General features: G+C 38.5%; 1 long non-coding RNA gene across 1 annotated transcript in view; it reads right to left on the bottom strand.

Annotated features, from left to right (window-relative positions):
• The window catches only part of LOC147913287 (uncharacterized), a 75,433-nt gene extending 55,395 nt beyond the window's left edge, over nt 1-20,038 (bottom strand). Inside the window, exon 1 of the long non-coding RNA XR_015548782.1 lies at nt 19,433-20,038. This is a non-coding gene — a long non-coding RNA (uncharacterized LOC147913287). The remainder of the gene's footprint in view (nt 1-19,432) is intronic.
• Nucleotides 20,039-20,141: the final 103 nt, after the last annotated feature.

Genomic DNA, 20,141 nt, shown 5'->3' on the forward strand with positions numbered 1-20,141 from the left:
TGTGTTTTTGTGGCGGGAAGGTTCATTTTGACACAAAACTCCAGGAAGCCAATAGGAATCGACTTCCCCCTGGAGCTGTTAACTGGGCAAAGAATGAGCAATGAACTAGAAGTTGGGGCCCCACGTTCTAGTCTTTTCCCAGTGACTAATTGGCTGTGAGAATTTGAAAATTCCTCATCTTGTAAGGTCTTGGTTTTCTTCTCTGTACCCTGAGTAGTTTCAACTGTTTCAGTTCTAACATCTTTTCGCTCATTTTTTCTGTTTGAATCACATCAGTACCTCCGATGTCTAGAACAAGGCCTAATTGAATTTAACTAATTCAATAAATATTTATTGACTCTAGCGCAGAATGCAGGGAAAGTCACCAGAGGCTAAAAGTAAAGCTGAGCAAAATTGTCCAGACATTGTCCAGAACCTTTCCTTCTTTACCAAATAGTGGGAGATGGTCAAAGATTTCAGCCTAAACATTTTATGAGTCCAAATAGCCATATTTCAAATCAATCTAAAATTTTGTCTTGGAAACTTGATTTAATGACTAATAAAAAGTGATTATATATCATGATTTTCCCCGTTTAAATTTTCACTTGCAGATTCTTGGGGAATTGTACATTTTCTTTTGTAAAACAGTGTATAGCTCTTCCAATTCCCTCAGCTTCCTCAAATATCTCAATTATTAATTCTCTTAGTAGATCTCTTTTCATGTGTACATTAAAGGGCAAACTTCAGCCCTGTATTAAGGTCAGTCCAACTCCTCTACCAACTACTTTAAATATGAAACTGACCAGCATTTTTTTCATAGAAGAGTTGGTTCAATATTTAAGATGTACTATCGAGTGCTCTGTTTTCACGTATGGGTAAAGTATACTCTTGAGGCTAGTCTTTAGGTTTGACCTGAGAAGGCTTTGAAAACTGGGCCCTGATTTACCTCCTTATATGGGATCATCTACTAGGCACCTACTTGCTCGGACTTAGATTTAATTCTCTGAGAGGGAAAGAAAATGAACTATTACGTATTGTGTCCATAGCAGAAAATAATATATCCTGGAGTCTAAATACTAGAAGCTTCCAAGTAAACCTTACTAACAAGGATTTTCTCATGATCATTCGTTTTTAATCCCTTCGTAGTACATAAAGAATGATTTGGTATAGTATGAGCAGATGATACCAGTGTTATCTCTGAAGTTACAAATTAGAGTTGGCATCAGTATAGTGGTGTCCTTGGGACAACATAATGAGTCATTATGGACACTTACAGTGACATCACAGTGATGGCAATTCATATGTCTGGTGATTAGCTTCCACGTCATGTAATAACAGCAAAGTGTTGAGTTGCAATTATTCATAGGTATGTGATATATCCATTTCCCTAACATAACGAAAAAAACTAAATGACATCCAAAGGCCTTGCACTTAGATCAAGCTTGCTTTTATTCTATTATTGTGATTTTCTTGAGTTAAAATCTCTAAAAATATGGTTAATGTGAAACAGAACAGGATCCCAATAATCACGTTATTGATCCAAATACCAATAGTGGACAAAGTACTTGGTAAACATTATTACATTTAACCTTTGAGATATATGGTTGTGGTCTCGTTTTACAGAAAACTGTATCTTAAAGAGTAGTAAGTAATTTAGAAGTAGCCTCACAATTATTGAGTTCCAACTCTACCACTGAAATGCAGATTTCAAAAACTGATATTCTTTTCACATCTAAAGACCCTTTAGTTAGTGTAGGCTGTTGAAGTAAGAATGGAATTGAAAAGCAGCTTCATGCCATACGGTTTCCTATTTTCAACTAGGGGCCATTATTATTACATATTTGACCCTTTCTTAAGATTTAGGAATTATTCCTGCTTTTATCTTTTATATGAATATACATATCTCTTTTCCCACTAGATTGTAATCATCTTGAGGATGGAAAATGCCTATTTCTAACCTATCATTTTATCACCCATTGTTCCTAGTGTAGAACATGAAGTTGCTCAATTAATTAATCAAAAGTAAGGATCCTCTCTCTCCTTTGTTGGGCAGGTTTGAAATTTGTCACCTTACAGTTGAGCAACAACGTAACCATGTGGATTTCTTGATAACCGAATTCAGTTTTTCCCTGGAAACCCTGATTCCGCCAAAGATTGAAAAAGTATTTTTGTTCTTTTAAGGTAATTCAGCCACTTATGGTTTACAATAGTCGTTTAGGAAAAATATTTAGCCAAATCAAGATTCAAATTTAGCGAACTCGTGATTCTTTCTTCCCTCCTTCCCTTCCTCTGTCTGAATGAGACCCAGCCTTTATGAGGTGGAATTGGGAGTTCAGCTCCATATCATCTTGGCCTAGTCCTGGGGTACCTGGTCCTTGTTTTGTCTTCTCATCCTTCCCAGATCCCCTCAAGGTGTGTCTTCCTGAGGGCTCTGGGTCCATGGCTCGTCTAACTTGTGGTCTGTTCTCTCCAGTAGTGTCAATGCACAGAGCCATGCCCACCTCCAAGGCTTCATTCCTCAACTCTCCGTGATGTGGCTGGTTCTCAAAGACTTAAGGCATCTTCTATCTCTTCTCATTGTGTTGTCCACCTGACACTCTTGGCTGTGGGATCTCCAGGCCTATAGTATAGCAACTCCTTAGCCATTACACTAGTGCTCAATTCTTAGCCATTTTTATGAGTCTTCTGAGGGCCCTGGGAACTTCAGTGGACCCGTTTCAGATATACTGGAAAGACAGAAGAAATATTGAAGTTGAACATGTGCTGGGTTTTCTCAGGCCCTCTGCCTCTAAGCATGTCACATGGCCTTTCCATCCTACTGTGAGGTGGTCCCCTCTCAGAATTCCAAACAGAAAGTGGAAGCAAAATTCTCCTGATGTCGAACCCCCAAATCTTACCTGGGGTTCATAGTCCTCATAAAACTCACTGGAGCCTTTCAACCAAGGGAAAGCTGAGAGAGCCCAAGTTGCACACTACCTTCTATATTTTCTTGCCTTCTTCAATCAGACCTCCTCACATCTCTTCACTGGAGCCGAAGATCAAGAAAGGATTTTTTATGAACCTCCTGAGAAGTGTGAGAAAACTGGTCCTTTCATATTTTTTTATCTTACTAATGCTATGAATTATAGTAAAAATTCTAAGGTCAGTTCACCAAACTTCTCTCTTATTATTTAAAGTCCAGCCTTCAGAATTCCTTTCTCTCAGGTTTTATATGATGGTGATCTCTCCTATGGGCTTTTAAAAGTTAAAGCTGAAAAGTGACTTCTTTGTTCTTGGCAGGATTCTGCCTTTTGCAAGAACCAATGACGAATGGTCATACTTTGTGAATTTTAACCACATATCTTAAATTTTTCCAGAAAGTTCATGTTTCACAAACTCTGATCTGCTTCTCTCAATAATGACATTTATTCATTAATTAGTGAATATTTACTGAGTAACTATTATGAGCTGGGCATTTCTAGATCCTGGTCTACGAGAGAGAATAAAAGACACAAATATAAAATATTAAAAAATTAACCACACAATAAAAACATACACAAAACCAAAAAGTCCTGAAGATTTTAAGCATGAAAGAGTCTGTATATTAAGACAGACAAACACTTGTCTTGTGGTCATCAATGCTTGGAACGCTGAACTATAAAATTCCATGATTTCACAGTGTCATACTGACATGATAAAAAAGAGATTTTATACTTATGTATTTTGCTAATTGTTGCCAAATGTCTTGTGCTTTCTCAAGCCATCTGTTACTTCCCAAGCTCTTATAGGAAGTTCGTGTATAACCCCTTGTTAGCCAATGCTTTGTCTCATTTACATACCTAAATAATTAATGGTAAGGTTTCCCTCTTTATTTATGGTATTTCCTAGTCACACTGAATCCTATATAAAAGTTTCATGGGAGAATCAAAGTGTATCATTCTCCTGTTATACTTTATGTATATTGCTAATATAGATCCATTTGTGAAATTCATTTTTGTGTACTATCTTTATCAATCCATGAAATGAACAATTACTTGCTCATGAAGAATATCTATATTTGATCATTAAATGCTGCCCCAAATCCATTATCATGAATTATTTCTTCATTTGTAATAGGACTCCCATATTTTAGGGTTAACAGCATACCCATAAAATATAGAAAAGAAAAATATAAAACAAAAGTAAATGCAGTTTTGGAAAGATATGTTAGTGTTACTCTTTCTCTAGCATTTCTAGCTTAATAAAAGTGATGAAAGGTTGGTTAAAATTTAGTTTCATTTCAAAAATAGAAGAATTTATTTTTCTGTTACAGCACTCCTTCTAAGAAAGAGGAGATGTGAGCTAAAATGACCTTTTCACGTCCCTTGATGGATATTCTTAGTTAGATATCTAAATGATATTTCACATTCTCCAGGGAGTTATGCAGAACACTGACTCTAGACTTCCTGACTCCTGGAACAGGAATATTATTTCTATATGTTTCACAGATTTTATTTAAGGCCTATACTTCATATCTGAACAATTGTCTTCTTAAAATCTGGAGTCTGGGGCCAGCCCCATGGTGTAGTGGTTAAGTTTGGCACATTCTGCTTCGGCATCCTGGTTCGCAGGTTCCGATCCCAGATGCAGACCTATACCACTCATCAGCCACACTGTGGTGGAGACCCACATATAAACTAGAGAAAGATTGGCACAGATATTAGCTCAGGGCTAACCTTCTCAAGCAAAAAAACGAGGAATATTAGCAACAGATGTTAGCTCAGGGCTAATCTTTCTCAGTAAAAAAAAAAAAAAGAAGAAGAATCTGGAATCTGTCTGAAATGTCCATTTAGTAGTGAATGAAGCTTGTCTAGTATTATCCCAACAAGCATTCTATGTCTTTTATTAGCCCTTTAAGGTGGAAAGTGGAGGGTGACAGTGAGGGGTGAGAGTGGGAAGAGTTAATAACAGAAAAAAGAACAACCCTGAAGCAGTTCTTCTCAGGTTTTCCATAAAGAAATTCTGTGTTATTATGTCTGATGTTACTTGAGTATGTGCAAGTCAATGATAAAACGTGTCATGAATCTTAATTATCTTAATAGAGAACAATAACCTCTTAGTAGCTGCTTAACCTGTCACTTCTAAAGGCAGACTCTCTGGAAATGAATGTCGCAGAGTGAATCTGAGCTACATTCAAAAAAAGGAAACCACTGCTCTCATTGAAAGCAAGACCTCAATGCTCACCTTTGGACATAAAATCAGGAGGCACAATCAGCTCAAAAGGCCCGTTACTTCTCCCTTTGACTGATAAAGTTTTGAGTCAACACAACAATGTTACTTAGGAAAACTTTTCCTAACATTGGCTCTAGAAAAGTTGCTCATTTGCGTTAATGGTCACCTATTAATGGCATCTTTTAAAATGGTCCATAAAGACAGTTATCTGTCCTGGAGATATTAAATATTGAAAGCTGTTGTTTTCCCTCTATAATCATGTGATTTGACAGGCTTAATTCTTTAGATATGCTTTAGAAGGGATTTCGTCTTAAAATAAGGGAATAAGTGTTTTTAAGCCACATGTATAAAATTGGTGACACAGATGATTTCTGAATGTAAATGGTGAGTGTGTATTTCTGATTCATGCTATCCCAGTCACTTCCTGAAATTGCAATTGGAGACAGTTCTTTTATTGCTCATTTTTTATGGCTAAAACTGAATGGAATTCAATTATCACAAAAATAGTCAGTGAGTTTCAATTTTCCATGTCCTGTTACTTTTTGAATTTGCAGTGCTGCCCAATTGCTCTCGAGCTATTGTGCTGTCCAAATCAATTGTATTGGTGTGCTCACACAATTGCAAAATGTTTTCATGAATGCATAATGAACCACATGTCCCAGCCGAGCACTTATAAACAGGGGGACAAAATTAAAGTTGGGTTATTGCTCATCTCTTGCCAAACTTTCTCTTTTCCATTTTGCTTGCTCTCCATTGAGATTCAGTGATGGGCAGAAGACACAACACCTGTTGCCAGCGAGAACAGGTCCCTTAACTCTTCCTTTTGTCACATGATGTTTAAGCAAAGGTATTGTGGAACAATGAAACAATGAGTAGATTTAACAGGAATTTTGATAGATAATTCTATGTTAAATTCATGCACATTACTATTAACCCATGATTTCCAGGGGCATTTTATTTGAATAATTGATTATGATTTGGCTGTTACATTTAGAATCTGGTTCATGTTGTTTATGGCTTAATCACAAATAGTGTAGTGATTCAAACCTATAAAGGAAAAGGGGTGTGGCATACATACTAAATCATACTATTTCTACTTATGACTTTCCAATTTATGTTTGTATAATCAACCTTGCTAACTCTTTCTCAAGTAAAAATCTTTTCCTGAGTACATTCCATGCATCTAAGGACCTCAGAGAACCCGGGAGACTGGAAGTCATCGACTTTGCCAAATGATAATCACATTTGAGTTTTTAAAAAACTTTCCTTCTGGGAGAGTGTGCCTGTATTATATTGTTGTTGCTAGAAATCATTTTTATAGTGTTGAACAAAGATTAACCAATTCAAAGTTTATACATACTCTGTACCACAACTCCTGTGGGGAAATAAGTTAGCTCTTTCTACAAAGACTTTATTTGTGCATTGGTGTAATAAATGAGATTCTGCTAATGGCGTTTTGACTGACTACCATGGCCAACACCACAGAGACTGTAGTGTCACGTTTCCCTCAGATCCTCAGTCAAGTCATCTGCTCTTTTCATCCCACCATCATAACATCTGCTATAATTCCACGGTACCCAAATTTCTGACCACTTATTTATGTCTTTCACAAAGCATTATATACATCATTTCTCTTTCATCCTCTTATTCTTTTACACCTTTTCTCTTCTCATGATAAAACAATCCTCATAGTTTCCTTCATGAAATTAATGCCATTCAGTCTTCAAACCTCCTTCGAATGCTTGATCACTTCCCATTCCCTCAGTAGTCAGCTAACTAAGTCATGGTTGTGGCTTCATTTAAATATTTCTGGAGTAACCTATTTTCTCCTCTACGGAGCAATCCCTATTTAGTCTTTTTTTTTTTTTTTTTTTTTTTTTAGTTTTCTCAAGGATATTTATTTTCTTTTTAAGTAACATGTATATACGTATATGGAGATATACGTATGTCACAAGCCACCATTATTACCTCATGTTCTGTGCAACTGGGTTTTCCAGAGGTATAGTCTTTAATAACAACTATTTTACATGTGACATATATATTTACATTTTGGAAATTCTTAAAAAAATAAACCTATCATTTTAAATAAGCAGACAAATTATTTTCATGATTTAGATGTATTGACTCAGCAAATTTTACTTAATTATATTTACATGATTTCTTGATTTGATATATATATATATTACCTATATATATTTTACCAAATAAATGTTTTATCATTCATCTAAGCAAGTCATTCAGTTGGCTTAATTTGATAGCTTGAATTATGTCCAGGACTGGAGAAGATATAAAACACCACACAAGTGTTAAAATGGAGAATTGATCATACGCTTTTGCATTTTTTAAGGCTTTATTTTTTAGAGAAGTTTTAAGTTCACGGCAAAATTAAGAGGAAAGTGGCTTGGCGGTTGAGTGCGCCCGCTCCGCTACTGGCGGCCCCAGTTCAGATCCTGGCCACGCACTGACACACCGCTTCTCTGGCCATGCTGAGGCCACGTCCCACCTACAGCAACTGGAAGGATGTGCAACTATGACATGCGACTATCTGCTGGGGCTTTGGGGGAAAAAAAGGAGGAGGATTGGCAATAGATGTTAGCTCAGAGCCGATCTTCCTCAGCAAAAAGAGGAGGATTAGCATGGATGTTAGCTCCGGGCTGATCTTCCTCCCCCCGAAAAAAGGAGGAAGGTACAGAGTTTTCTCGCATACCCCTTGCCGCCACACATGTACAACCTCCCCCATTCTCAATATCACCCACCAGATAATACGTTTGTTACAGTTGATGAACCTAAATTGACCCATCATAATCACCCAAATTTCATAGTTCACATTAGGATTAACCTTTGGTGTTGTACATTATTAGACTATGGGTTTGGCCAAATGTATAATGACATGTATCCACCGTTGTGGTATCATATGAAGTAATTTCACTGGCCTAAAAATGCTTTTGCATTTTTATTCCCTAAATCATCTTAAAATACAGTAAATGATTTCTTTTTAAATACAAAACTCACCAAAGACATATAAATTGAGAGGAGACAACATCAAGAAAAAAAAGTAATATGGAAAGGAGATGGTAGATTAATAACTAATTTAGCAGATCCTAAACAGCCAAATGCTAAGATGGCATTGGAGAAGGCTGAGAAGCAATTGCAATTTTGTTGAAGAACTACCAATTCTCTGGAAGTTGGAAAAGAAGGTAGAACTATAAACAAAATGATGGGTGGAATGTTTGAAAAACAGTTAGACGGCCCTCCCTTCCCTCCGCTCATCATGCCAATTTTTGTCCTCTATCTCAGCAGAAGACCAGATGATTATTTTCTGGACAAGGAAAATCCTCAGACCCCTAGACTTTAATATTCTGGGTCTAATTGAGTGTAGTGTATTCATTTTGAAAGTAGGGAATTAAGTAAACGTTTATACACGAAACATTGAGACTCCCAAACTTCTCCCTCTAATTGAATCCTAAAACTTAACCCTGGTATTTTCAAATCATTAGTTTAAGATTAGTGGAGCCTTTTATTCTCCTCGAAGTGATGCCAAATTGTGAAGGGGCATACTGCAAAATGAGTCTCAACATTTATATTCTTTAATTTAATTCAAGATGTAAGACAGTTTTCATTTGGTACAACTCGCTATGCCAATCTGTATTCATTTTCATGATTGCACTAAATGATTTCACAAGTACTCAAATGAAATAAATTCTTTGCAACTGTTGGAATTTGGAAGCAATTTCCAGAGACTCAAAGAAGCTCTTGGGTTTTGAAGGAGTTCTAAGTGATCTCAGTGAGTACTTATAAATAACCTTAGTGGGTGTCCATGGAATGCTTTGTGTAATCAAGTGTGAAGAAATCTTGAGTGTTGTCTAGAATTCTTTTAGCCTTACAGCAATTCCACAGCAAAGCTGTGTTTATAAAACTTCTCAACAGGGACAGCCAGTGACAGTACTCACTTTCCACTGTTTTTTCAGATGCAGATAGAATATTGAGGATCATTAGTCTCTCATCTGACAGTCAACAAGGGAAATTTGTTGGTGACATTGTACACAATTGTCTTCCTGAAGCGAGAACAGCTTTACATTTGAGAAGCAAAGTCACAGTGTGAATGGAATCTTTAGTTTTTAAAGATCAATTCTAATATATAATTTATTAATTATGGCAACCTCCTCATTCATGAGGATATTCAATTTAGAGGATTTGAGTTCAAAACTGGAGAGCATCAACCTGTTCGTCCAGTCTGGTTAGACGATCTACTACCCCATGTTTGTAGTATAACCATTTTTCATTTAGGAAAAAGAGAAAGGAAGCATATACTTCATTTGACAGCATCGTTATGGAAACCCGTATTAATGAACCTTTTTGTTCACCAAGATTAGAAGGAGGGAAGTTCCACTTCTACTCCCCGACCTCAATCTCCTTCCTATTTCTATCACAGTCAGTGATCTCAAGTTCTGGCTGGGTTTGTATAGATAAGTAGGCAGTAAAGATAATTAGTTTAGTATTTGAAGTCAACACTGGAACACATTTAATTGAATACCAAGATTCAATTGGTGTGTGTGTGTGTGTGTGTGTGATGAATGTTTGTTTTTTCGTTTGTTGAGTTGGCTGCAAAAATGCTCCATCTGTCCACTTTCAAGCTACTCTGGCAGATTGTATATTCCAAAGATGGCCACCAGAACTCCCATTCTACATGCTCTTCTGCAATGTAACATTGCCACTCCTTTGCCTTTTGAATCTGGGAAGGTCCTGTGATCAATAGAATATGATGGAAGTGACACTTTTTTTGCCAAATGCAGAGATAGTCCTTTACAGAATTAGAGGTTTCCTCCTATTCCTGCCTCACTCTCACTTTTTCTCCTAAATGCAGCCATCATGTTATAAGAAGTCCATGCCTCATGAAGAAGAGATGTGTAGGCACTTGAGTCACAAGCCCCAGCTGAGCTCGCAGCTGATAGCCAGAACCGACTGACATCCCCATGAGTGAGGCATCTTGGGTACATAGCATTGTCCAGCTTTCAGGTGACATGGCCCCAACCACTTCTGATTTCAGCTCCAAGAGAGAATTTGAGCAAGAACTGCCTAGTTCATTCCAGCCTACCCACAGAACCATGAGAGATGAGAAATTGTTGTCTTAACACGCTATATTTGGTATCATGTGTTACACAGTAATAAACCAGAACAAGCACTGAGAAGTCCATTTGACATTTTTGGAGCATTTCCCTCAATTTGGTTAGATTCCCACATTCTAAGTAGTGCCTTTTGAAGATAGATTCCAAAAACATACACTTTTTAGTTTGCTTGTGGTTAAGATACAGGCTTGCGATCTATGTTACATGCACCTATAGACGTCAGTGCAGAGGTGAGCAAATTTAGGAAAAAGGCTCTGTGTGCAGAACCTACTCTGCTAGCAGGGATGGCAGCTGTGGACCTGCTGGAGATTTCATAGGCAGGCTAATAATGCAGTATGGTTCTGGGATTGAGAATGATTTGCAAGTTGAGCCACACAGGTAGGACACAGGGGTAGACCAGATTGCTGTTATGGTTTAAGTGTTAGCCCTGAAATCTTATCCTTAAGCATATTCCTTTGGCCATTCCAACAATTCTATGATTCACTTAACAACCTTTAAAAATTTTATTTTCTGCTTAACCTACTTAGATTGAATTCCATTTTTCTAAGAAAAATGGAAAAAATGGTGTATGCCTGACCCAACTTGGTGACTTGAAAAGAGCTAGTGTATGCCAAGACTTCATATGGTCACCGTCAGCACAGTTAACAGAAATCCAGATGAAAGAAATTGTCTCATCAGTTTGGCCTGCAAGTTAAGACAGATGCAGCTTCACACTATGCTCACGTTAACACCTGGACTTCTCCAGATGGCTCCAAAAAGTGCTATGTCAAATGGCTAGCTGAGAGCAGTGCACCATGACTATCCCAGCGTTTCTCAATGTGTGGTTCCTGGACCAGCAGCATCAGTGTCACCTGGAAATTTGTGAAACACACAAATTTTCAAGTCCCAATTCAGACTTTCTGACACTCTTGAACTGGAGCCCAGCGATCTGTTTTCTTAACAAACCCACCAGGTGATTTTGGTGCATGCTTAATTTTAAAAACCACACTTTATGGAGGCCTTTCTAATGCCCTCTTTAAAGAAAAAACAAAATGTGTGCCTCTGATTTGTTTATTCTAATAGTATCCATGTTGAATGAAGCGTAGTGGTGTTAGTTTATCTGGGTTCTCACCAACTCAATAATCCACGTTTCCTCAGAGGTCACTGACGATATTTCAGAAACCTAATTTGCACATTTCTAACTCCCTATCGTATAAATTAACTGGGTTAAGTGTACTGTTAGGAATTCTTCACTCATCTTGGGTTTCTCTTTCTTTATAATAGTTAAACTACTACTTTCAGTTCAGAGTATTTTAATCCCAGAGTACATCTCAGAAGCTGCTTCTATAACCTTTGTGAATTTATGAGCTCACCTTTTATGCTTAATAGTGTTAAATATTTCTGCTTCATAACGGAGTCTGCTTAGTCATGTTACAGCTAATCACAATTTCTTTCTGTAAGGTTTATTTCCTTTTCCTCAAGGACTGCAAATGAAACAAACTCGTTTGCTCTTCCTTCGCAAAGTTGGATGATCCTTTGTATGTTTCTTGCCCTCGTCACAGTTTAACCTATCACACGCTTGGCTCTGTCATTCTCAGACTACATTGATTTTCTGAGTCTCAATTACCTTATATGTAAATGGAGTCTTTGTCATCACGCAAGGTCCTTGTGAGGTTCTCATCAAATAATGTATCAAAAAAATTGTAAACTAAAGAGTTCTACATAAAACAGAGAAATTAAATCAAAATAACTCTAAAACATAGATTTAATCAATAAGAATCTAAAACATAGATTCTTTAATCAATAAGACTAAAGAATTTAATACTGGTAAAAATGCCGTTTTAATTTGAAAATGTATTCAGTATAATGTATTTGGACATATTTTTAGTACTCGGTCAAGAAACACAGCAAATAAGAAAATCTGAATTCAGAGGAAACTGTGGGAATGAAGATGTCAGGCTGGTTGGTGGGTCAGTCATTTTGGTCAAGCGTGTCTATCGCCCCAGAAAAATAGCTGTCAGATTTAGTAAAGCAACAATTGTCACTAATGTTATTAGAGAGTTGACAGGGGATGAACGTATCTGTTCATGTCAGGCAGACATGGCTTTAAATTCTGACTCTGTTCTTTATCATTTGTGTGTGATTTAGGGAGTACATAGCAACATTTCTGTACCTAAAGTTTGTTGTTTTTAAAGTGAGAAAAATACTCTCTAGTATTTGTCAAAGCCTGACAAACAGAGTGCACCAAACATGCATCTACCCTTCTTTTGTATTGAGAGAAATTGCCCAGAATCTCTGTTACAGGAGATATTGGGGAAATGGTTCAGCATTTCCTCAAGAATGTGATAATTTGAACTTATTTCACCCATGTCTGCATATGGCAACAATCAATGTTGTTATTATTATTATTTTTTTTTAATTTTTTGTTTATTGCAGTAACATTGGTTTATAACATTGTAAAAATTTCAGGTGTACATCATTGTACTTCTATTTCTGCATGGACTACATCATGTTCACCACCAAAATACTAATTACAACCCATCACCACACACATGTACCGAATTATCCCTTTCACCCTCCTCCCTCACCCTTTCCCCTCTGGTAACCACCAATCCAATCTCTGTCCCTATGTGTTTGTTTGTTGTTGTTATTATCTACTACTTAATGAAGGAAATCATACGGTATTTGACCTTCTCCCTCTGACATATTTCACTTTGCATTATACCCTCAATGTCCATCCATGTTGTCACAAATGCCTGGATTTCATCATTTCTTATGGCTGAGTAGTATTCCATTGTGTATATATACAACATCTTCTTTATCTATTCGTCCCTTGATGGGCACTTAGGTTGCTTCCAAGTCTTGGCTATTGTGAATAACGCTGCAATGAACACAGGGGTGCATGTACCTTTGCAAATTGGTGTTTTCAAGTTCTTTGGATAAATACCCAGCAGTGGAATAGCTGGATCATATGGTAGTTCTATCCTTGATTTTTTGAGGAATCTCCATACTGTTTTCCATAGTGGCTGCACCAGTTTGCACTCCCACCAGCAGTGTATGAGAGTTCCCTTTTCTCCACATCCTCTCCAACACATATTGTTTCCTGTCTTGTTAATTATAGCCATTCTGACGGGTGTGAGGTGATATCTCATTGTAGTTTTGATTTGCATTTCCCTGATAGTTAATGATTTTGAACATCTTTTCATGTGTCTGTTGGCCATCTGTATATCTTCTTTGGAGAAATGTCTGTTCAGGTCTTTTGCCCATTTTTTAATTGGGTTGGTAGTTTTTTTGTTGTTGAGATGCATGAGTTCTTTATATATTTTGGAGATTAAGCCCTTATCAGATGTATGGTTTGCAAATATCTTCTCCCAATTGTTAGGTTGTCTTTTCGTTTTGTTGATGGTTTCCCTTGCTGTGCAGAAGCTTTTTAGTTTGATGTAGTCCCATTTGTTTATTTTTTCTATTGTTTCTCTTGCCCGGTCAGATGTGGGGTTTGAAAAGATGTTGCTAAGACCGATGTGGAAGAGCGTACTGCCTATGTTTTCTTCTAGAAATTTCACAGTTTCAGGTCTTACATTCAAGTCTTTAATCCATTTGGAGTTAATTTTTGTGTATGGTGTAAGGTAAGGATCTACTTTCATTTTTTTGCATATGGCTATCCAGTTTTCCCAACACCATTTGTTGAAGAGACTTTCTTTTCCCCATTGTATGTTCTTGCCTCCTTTGTCAAAGATTAGCTGTCCATAGATGTGTGGGTTTATTTCGGGGCTTTCAATTCTATTCCATTGATCTGTGTGTCTGTTTTTGTGCCAGTACCATGCTGTTTTGGTTACTATAGCTTTGTAGTATATTTTGAAATCAGGGAGTGTGATACCTCCAGCTTTGTTCTTTTTTCTCAGGATTCCTTTAGCTATTCGGGGTCTGTTGTTGTTCCATATAAATTTTAGGATTCTTTGTTCTATTTCTGTGAAAAATGTTGTTGGAACTTTGATAGGGATTGCATTGAATCTATAGATGGCTTTAGGAAGTATGGACATCTTAACTGTGTTAATTCTTCCAATCCAAGAGCATGGAATATCTTTCCATTTCTTTGTGTCTTCTTCAATTTCTTTCAGAAATGTTTTATAGTTTTTGGTGTACAGATCTTTCACCTCTTTGGTTAAGTTTATTCCTAGGTATTTTATTCTTTTTGTTGCAATTGTAAATGGGATGGTATTCTTAATTTCTCTTTCTGCTACTTCGTTGTTAGTGTACAGAAAGGCAACTGATTTTTGTATGTTGATTTTGTATCCTGCAACTTTACCATATTCGTTTATTACTTCTAAAAGTTTTCTGGTGGATTCTTTAGGGTTTTCTATATACAAAATCATGTCATCTGCAAATAGTGACAGTTTCACTTCTTCCTTTCCAATTTGGATCCCTTTTATTTCTTTCTCTTGCCTGATTGCTCTGGCTAGGACTTCCAATACTATGTTAAATAGGAGTGGTGACAGTGGGCATCCTTGTCTGGTTCCTGTTCTTAGAGGGATAGCTTTCAGTTTTTCACCATTGAGGATGATATTAGCTGTGGGTTTCTCATATATGGTCCTTATTATGTCGAGGTACTTTCCTTCTATACTCATTTTAATCAGAGTTTTTATCATAAATGGATGTTGTATCTTGTCAAATGCTTTCTCTGCATCTATTGAGATGATCATGTGATTTTTGTTCTTCATTTTATTAACGTGGTGTATTACGTTGATTGATTTGCGAATGTTAAACCATCCCTGCATACCTGGAATAAATCCCACTTGATCATGGTGTATAATCTTTTCAACGTATTGTTGTATGCGATTTGCTAGTATTTTGTTGAGGATTTTCGCATCAATGTTCATCAGTGATATTGGCCTGAAATTTTCTTGTTTTTTGTGTTGTCCTTGTTTGGTTTTGGTATCAGGGTAATGACAGCTTCGTAGAATGAGTTAGGGAGCTTCCCCCCTCCTCAATTTTTTGGAAAAGTTTGAGAAGGATAGGTATTAAGTCTTCTTTGAATGTTTGGTAGAATTCACCAGGGAAGCCGTCTGGTCATGGACTTTTATTTTTGGGGAGGTTTATGATTACTGTTTCGATCTCCTTACTGGTGATTGGTCTATTCAAATTCTCTACTTCTTCTTGATCCAGTTTTGGAAGGTTGTATGATTCTAAGAATTTATCCAGTTCTTCCACACTGTCGAATTGGTTGGCATATAGCTTTTCATAGTATTCTCTTATAATCTTTTGTATTTCTGATGTGTCTGTTGTAACCTCTCCTCTTTCATTTCTGATTTTACTTATTTGTGCCTTCTCTCTTTTTTTTCTTGGTGAGTCTAGCTAAAGGTTTGTCTATTTTGTTGATCTTTTCAAAGAACCAGCTCTTGGTTTTATTAATTTTTTCTATTGTTTTTTGGTCTCTATTTCCTTTATTTCTGCTCTGATTTTTATTATTTCCCTTCTTCTACTGATTTTGGGCTTTGTTTGTTCTTCTTTTTCCAGTTCCTTTAGGTGCATTGTTAGATTGTTTATTTGAGATTTTTCTTGTTTGTTGAGATAGGCCTGTATCGCTATAAACTTCCGTCTTAGAACTGCTTTTGCTGTATCCCATAAATTCTGGCATGTCGTATTTTCATTTTCATTTGTCTCCAGGTATTTTTTGATTTCTTCTTGGATTTCTTCGTTAACCCAGTCGTTGTTCAGTAGCATTTTGTTTAATCTCCATGTATTTGTGGCTTTTCTGATTTTCTTCCTATAGTTGATTTCTAGTTTCATACCGTTGTGGTCAGAAAAGATGCTTGGTATTATTTCAATCTTCTTAAATTTATGGAGACTTGTTTTGTGGCCTAATATGTGATCAATCCTGGAGAATGTTCCATGTGCATTTGAAAAGAACATGTGTGGGGCCGGCTCTGTGGCTTGGCGGTTGGGTGCGCGCGCTCTGATGCTGGCGGCCCGGGTTCGGATCCCGGGCGCGCCCCGGGGCACCACTTCTCCGTCCAACGCGAGGCCGAGTCCCACGTACAGCAACTGGAGGGATGTGAACCTATGACATACGGCTATCTACTGCGGCTTTGGGGGGAAAAAAATGAATAAATAAAATCTTTAAAAAAAAAAAAAAAAAAAAAAAAAAAAAGAAAAGAACATGTGTTCTTTGGTTTTTGGATGGAATGCTCTGTATATATCTACTAGGTCCATTTGTTCTAGTGTGTCGTTTAAGGCCAATGCTTCCTTATTGATCTTATGTTGGGATGATCTATCTGTTGGTGTAAGTGGAGTGTTAAAGTCCCCTACTATTATTGTGTTACTGTCTATTTCTGTTTTTATGTCTGTTAATAATTGCTTTATATATTTAGGTGCACCTACATTGGGTGCGTAGATATTTACAAGTGTTATATCCTCTTGTTGGATTGTTCCCTTGATCATTACGTAATGCCCTTCTTTGTCTCGTTTTACAGTTTTTGTTTTAAAGCCTATTTTGTCTGATATGAGTACTGCTACCCCAGCTTTCTTTTCATTGCCATTTGCGTGGAGTATCTTTTTCCATCCCTTCACTTTCAGTTTGTGAGTGTCTTTAGGTCTGAAGTGTGTCTCTTGTATGCAGCATATATATGGGTCTTGTTTTTTTATCCAGTCAGCCACCCTATGCCTTTTAATTGGAGCATTTAGTCCATTGACTTTTAAAGTAGCTATTGATAAGTATGTACTTACTGCCATTTTTTAACTTTTTTTTTTCTCAGTGTTTTAGTAGTCCTTCTCTGTTCCTTATTTCTTCTATACAGAATTGATGGTCACTTTAGTTTGACCTCTGTCTGAAAGCTGTACTCTTTAACTCCCCTCCTCCTTCCTTTTATGTTTTTGATATCATATCTTACCTCTTTTTCGTGCATTTGTATCCATTACGTACTAATCGTGGAAATAGATAATTTTTCCTATTTGTGGTCTTCTCTTTTCCCCTTAAATCAGTCCCTTTCACATTTCTTGTAACACTGGTTTCTTGGTGACAAACTCCTTTAATTTTTGCTTAAATGGGAAAATTTTGATTTCTCCTTCCATTTTGAATGATAACCTTGCTGGGTAGAGTATTCTTGGATGTAAGTTTTTTCCTTTTAGCACTTTAAATATATCGTGCCATTCTCTTCTAGCCTGTAAAGTTTCTGCTGAGAAGTCAGCTGATAGCCTTATGGGGTTTCCTTTGTATGTAACTTGATGTTCTCTTGCGGCTTTTAGGATTCTCTCTTTATCTTTAATTCTGGACATTTTGATTATGATGTGTCTTGGTGTGGGCCTCTTTGGGTTTATCTTGTTTGGGGCTCTCTGTGATTCCTGTACCTGGATGTCTGTTTCCTTCCTTAGGTTAGGGAAGTTTTCATCTATTATTTCTTGAAATAGATTCTCTGCCCCCTTGTCTCGCTCTTCTCCTTCCGGGACACCTATAACACGGATGTTAGTGCGCTTGATGTTGTCCCAGAGGTCCCTTAGACTGTCCTCACTCTTTTTAATTCTTTTCTCTTTTACCTGTTCACCTTGGGTAATTTCTTCTAGTCTTTCTTCCAGCTCACAGATCCGTTCTTCTGTATCCTCTACTCTGCTTTTGAGTCCCTCTAATGAATTTTTCATTTCCAGTATTGTATTCTTCATTTCTGATTGGTTCTTTTTTATATCTTCCATTTCTTTGTTGACCTTCTCACTGAATTCATCTATTCTTCTCCCCAGATCAGTGAGCATCCTTAACACTCTTAGTTTGAACTCTCTGTCAGGTAGGTTGCTCATTTCTGTTTCACTTAGTTCCTTTTCTGGGGTTTTGTCCTGTTCCCTTACCTGTAATGTATTCTTTTGCCTCCTCATTTTGCCTCTTTCCCTCTGCTTGTGTCTACGTATTAGGTAGGTCAGCTACGTCTCCTGCTCTTGGATAGGTGACCTTATGTAAGTGATGGCTTAGGAGGCTTCCAGTGTGCTTCCCTCAGTTCTCAATGTTCCAGGGGTGACCCCTAAGTGGGCTACGTGTGTCCTTCTATTGTGGCCTGTTAGCTCTCCCTATAGGCGCCCAGGGAGGCTGAGTTATGCTCCTGGCCAGCTGTTGTTATGCTCAGCTGCTTGTAGTTGTTGTGGGCCCTTCAGTCTCTTTATCAGGTGTGGGGAGCCCCAGCACAGTTGGCTGCAAGTTCTAATACCACATTTGTGTTGCAGTATTTCTTTTAGCTGAGTAGGCCCCCAGCGTGGCAGGTTGTTAGGCTCAGGGCCTTGCAATTGCTGTAAGCCTCTAGCCTATTAGGTCTCTTGTCAGCTCTCTGAGGATTGCAGCTGGGTGGGGCTGGCCTCAGGCACAGGAGCACCCAATTGTTTCAGACTTTGGAAGGTGGGGCAAACCTCCTATGTGGGTCTTTGAGATGCACAAGTCTTCTGCAGCTGACAAGCCCTGTTGCCCACAGGTCCACACACACAGTCAACACAGTCCTGCCCTGCGTGAGCGCCCCGACCTCCCCAAGCGTACCCAGTCCCACCACTGCAGGAGCCCCACACATTCTGCCACCGCCCCACACTCTCCACCTCTCCACCTGCTCCTTGTGCACACCCTGCCTGCTCAGGTCAGCTCAGGCTGCAGAGAATCCAGTCACCAATCTACACAGGCCCACACCTTGCCTGAGGGCTTGTTGTTGGGTGGGGCCAGTCTCTAGGGTGGGCTGCCTGCCCTGGCTGAGCTGGATTAAATCAGTGCTCTAGTGGGTGGAGCAGACCCTGGGCTAGCAGGCCTCAGGGAGAACTCCAATGGCATCTGTGTCAGCTTGCCCACACCAGGCCACAACAATGGCAGCCGCCAATGTCCCAGTCCCTGGAGAGGTCTCACCCCTCACCGAGATGCACTCAGGGCCTATTAGGTGAGTCTCTTGTCACCAAAGCACTGTGCACCTTTCTTTCTGGTGATTTTAGGATGCTTTCTGGAACGGGTGAGTTTGTGCGCGGGCCCTTTAAGAGCCAGTTTTAATTTCTTTGTGAACCGGGTTTTCTGGGGGTGCTCCCCAGTGTTTTAGCAGCAGCAAAGTCAGATATTATGCCGCTGGTGTCAATTGTGCTGGGTCCACAAAATGCCCACAGCGGGGGCGCTCCCCGGCTCAGGGCCCCATGCCTCCAGGGAGGCTGCGTACCTGTGAGCTGCTCCCGGCGGCCTTGACGCTGGCGGCTTGTGAAGGCGGCGTTTTTCCTCTCCGGAAGGGAGTCTCTGCCTCTTCTACCCCACTTAGGATTGTCCATCGTTGCAGGAGTTCCTCTTATCCAGTTTTCAGTTCTGTCTCAGGGGTAATTTTTCCATGAGTAGTTGTAAATTGGCTGTCTCCACAGGAGGAGGTGAGTTCAGAGTCTGCTTACGCCGCCATCTTGACTCCGCCTCTCAACAATCAATGTTGTTAATGGCATCAGCCAATTAATTCAAGGGAGTTTCAGCTTCTGGATTCATTTACTTGTTGCCTCTATTCCTGTCTCATCAGTTGAAGGAGTGACTATTTATCCATTAGAACTCTTTCCGTGACAAGTCACAGACACCCTACTCACATAAGTAGGCATAAGGGGGAAAAAAATGAAATGTATGGTCCTGAAGATTGAGGCATTCTTTTCTCTCCATCTTTGTCTTCTTTCCTTGGTGTGGATTTCCTCCTGGCAGTTTTCCTCCATACTGCCCTCAGCAGCACCATGCCTACATTCTATCAGCTAGCAACTTGAATAGAAAGAGAAATCTTACTATCTCAAGTGAAATTATAGGCTTCTCTCATTGGTTCAAAATGACCTTGTCAACTATATACGGTCGATCTTTCTGTCCAATGTCCGAGTCAGATGTTCTCTTCTAGACCTGGAGGGCAG

Source organism: Ceratotherium simum, chromosome 28 (genome assembly GCF_057802395.1).
Source record: "Ceratotherium simum simum isolate JZ-2026a chromosome 28, ASM5780239v1, whole genome shotgun sequence".
Taxonomy (NCBI): Eukaryota; Metazoa; Chordata; class Mammalia; order Perissodactyla; family Rhinocerotidae; genus Ceratotherium; species Ceratotherium simum.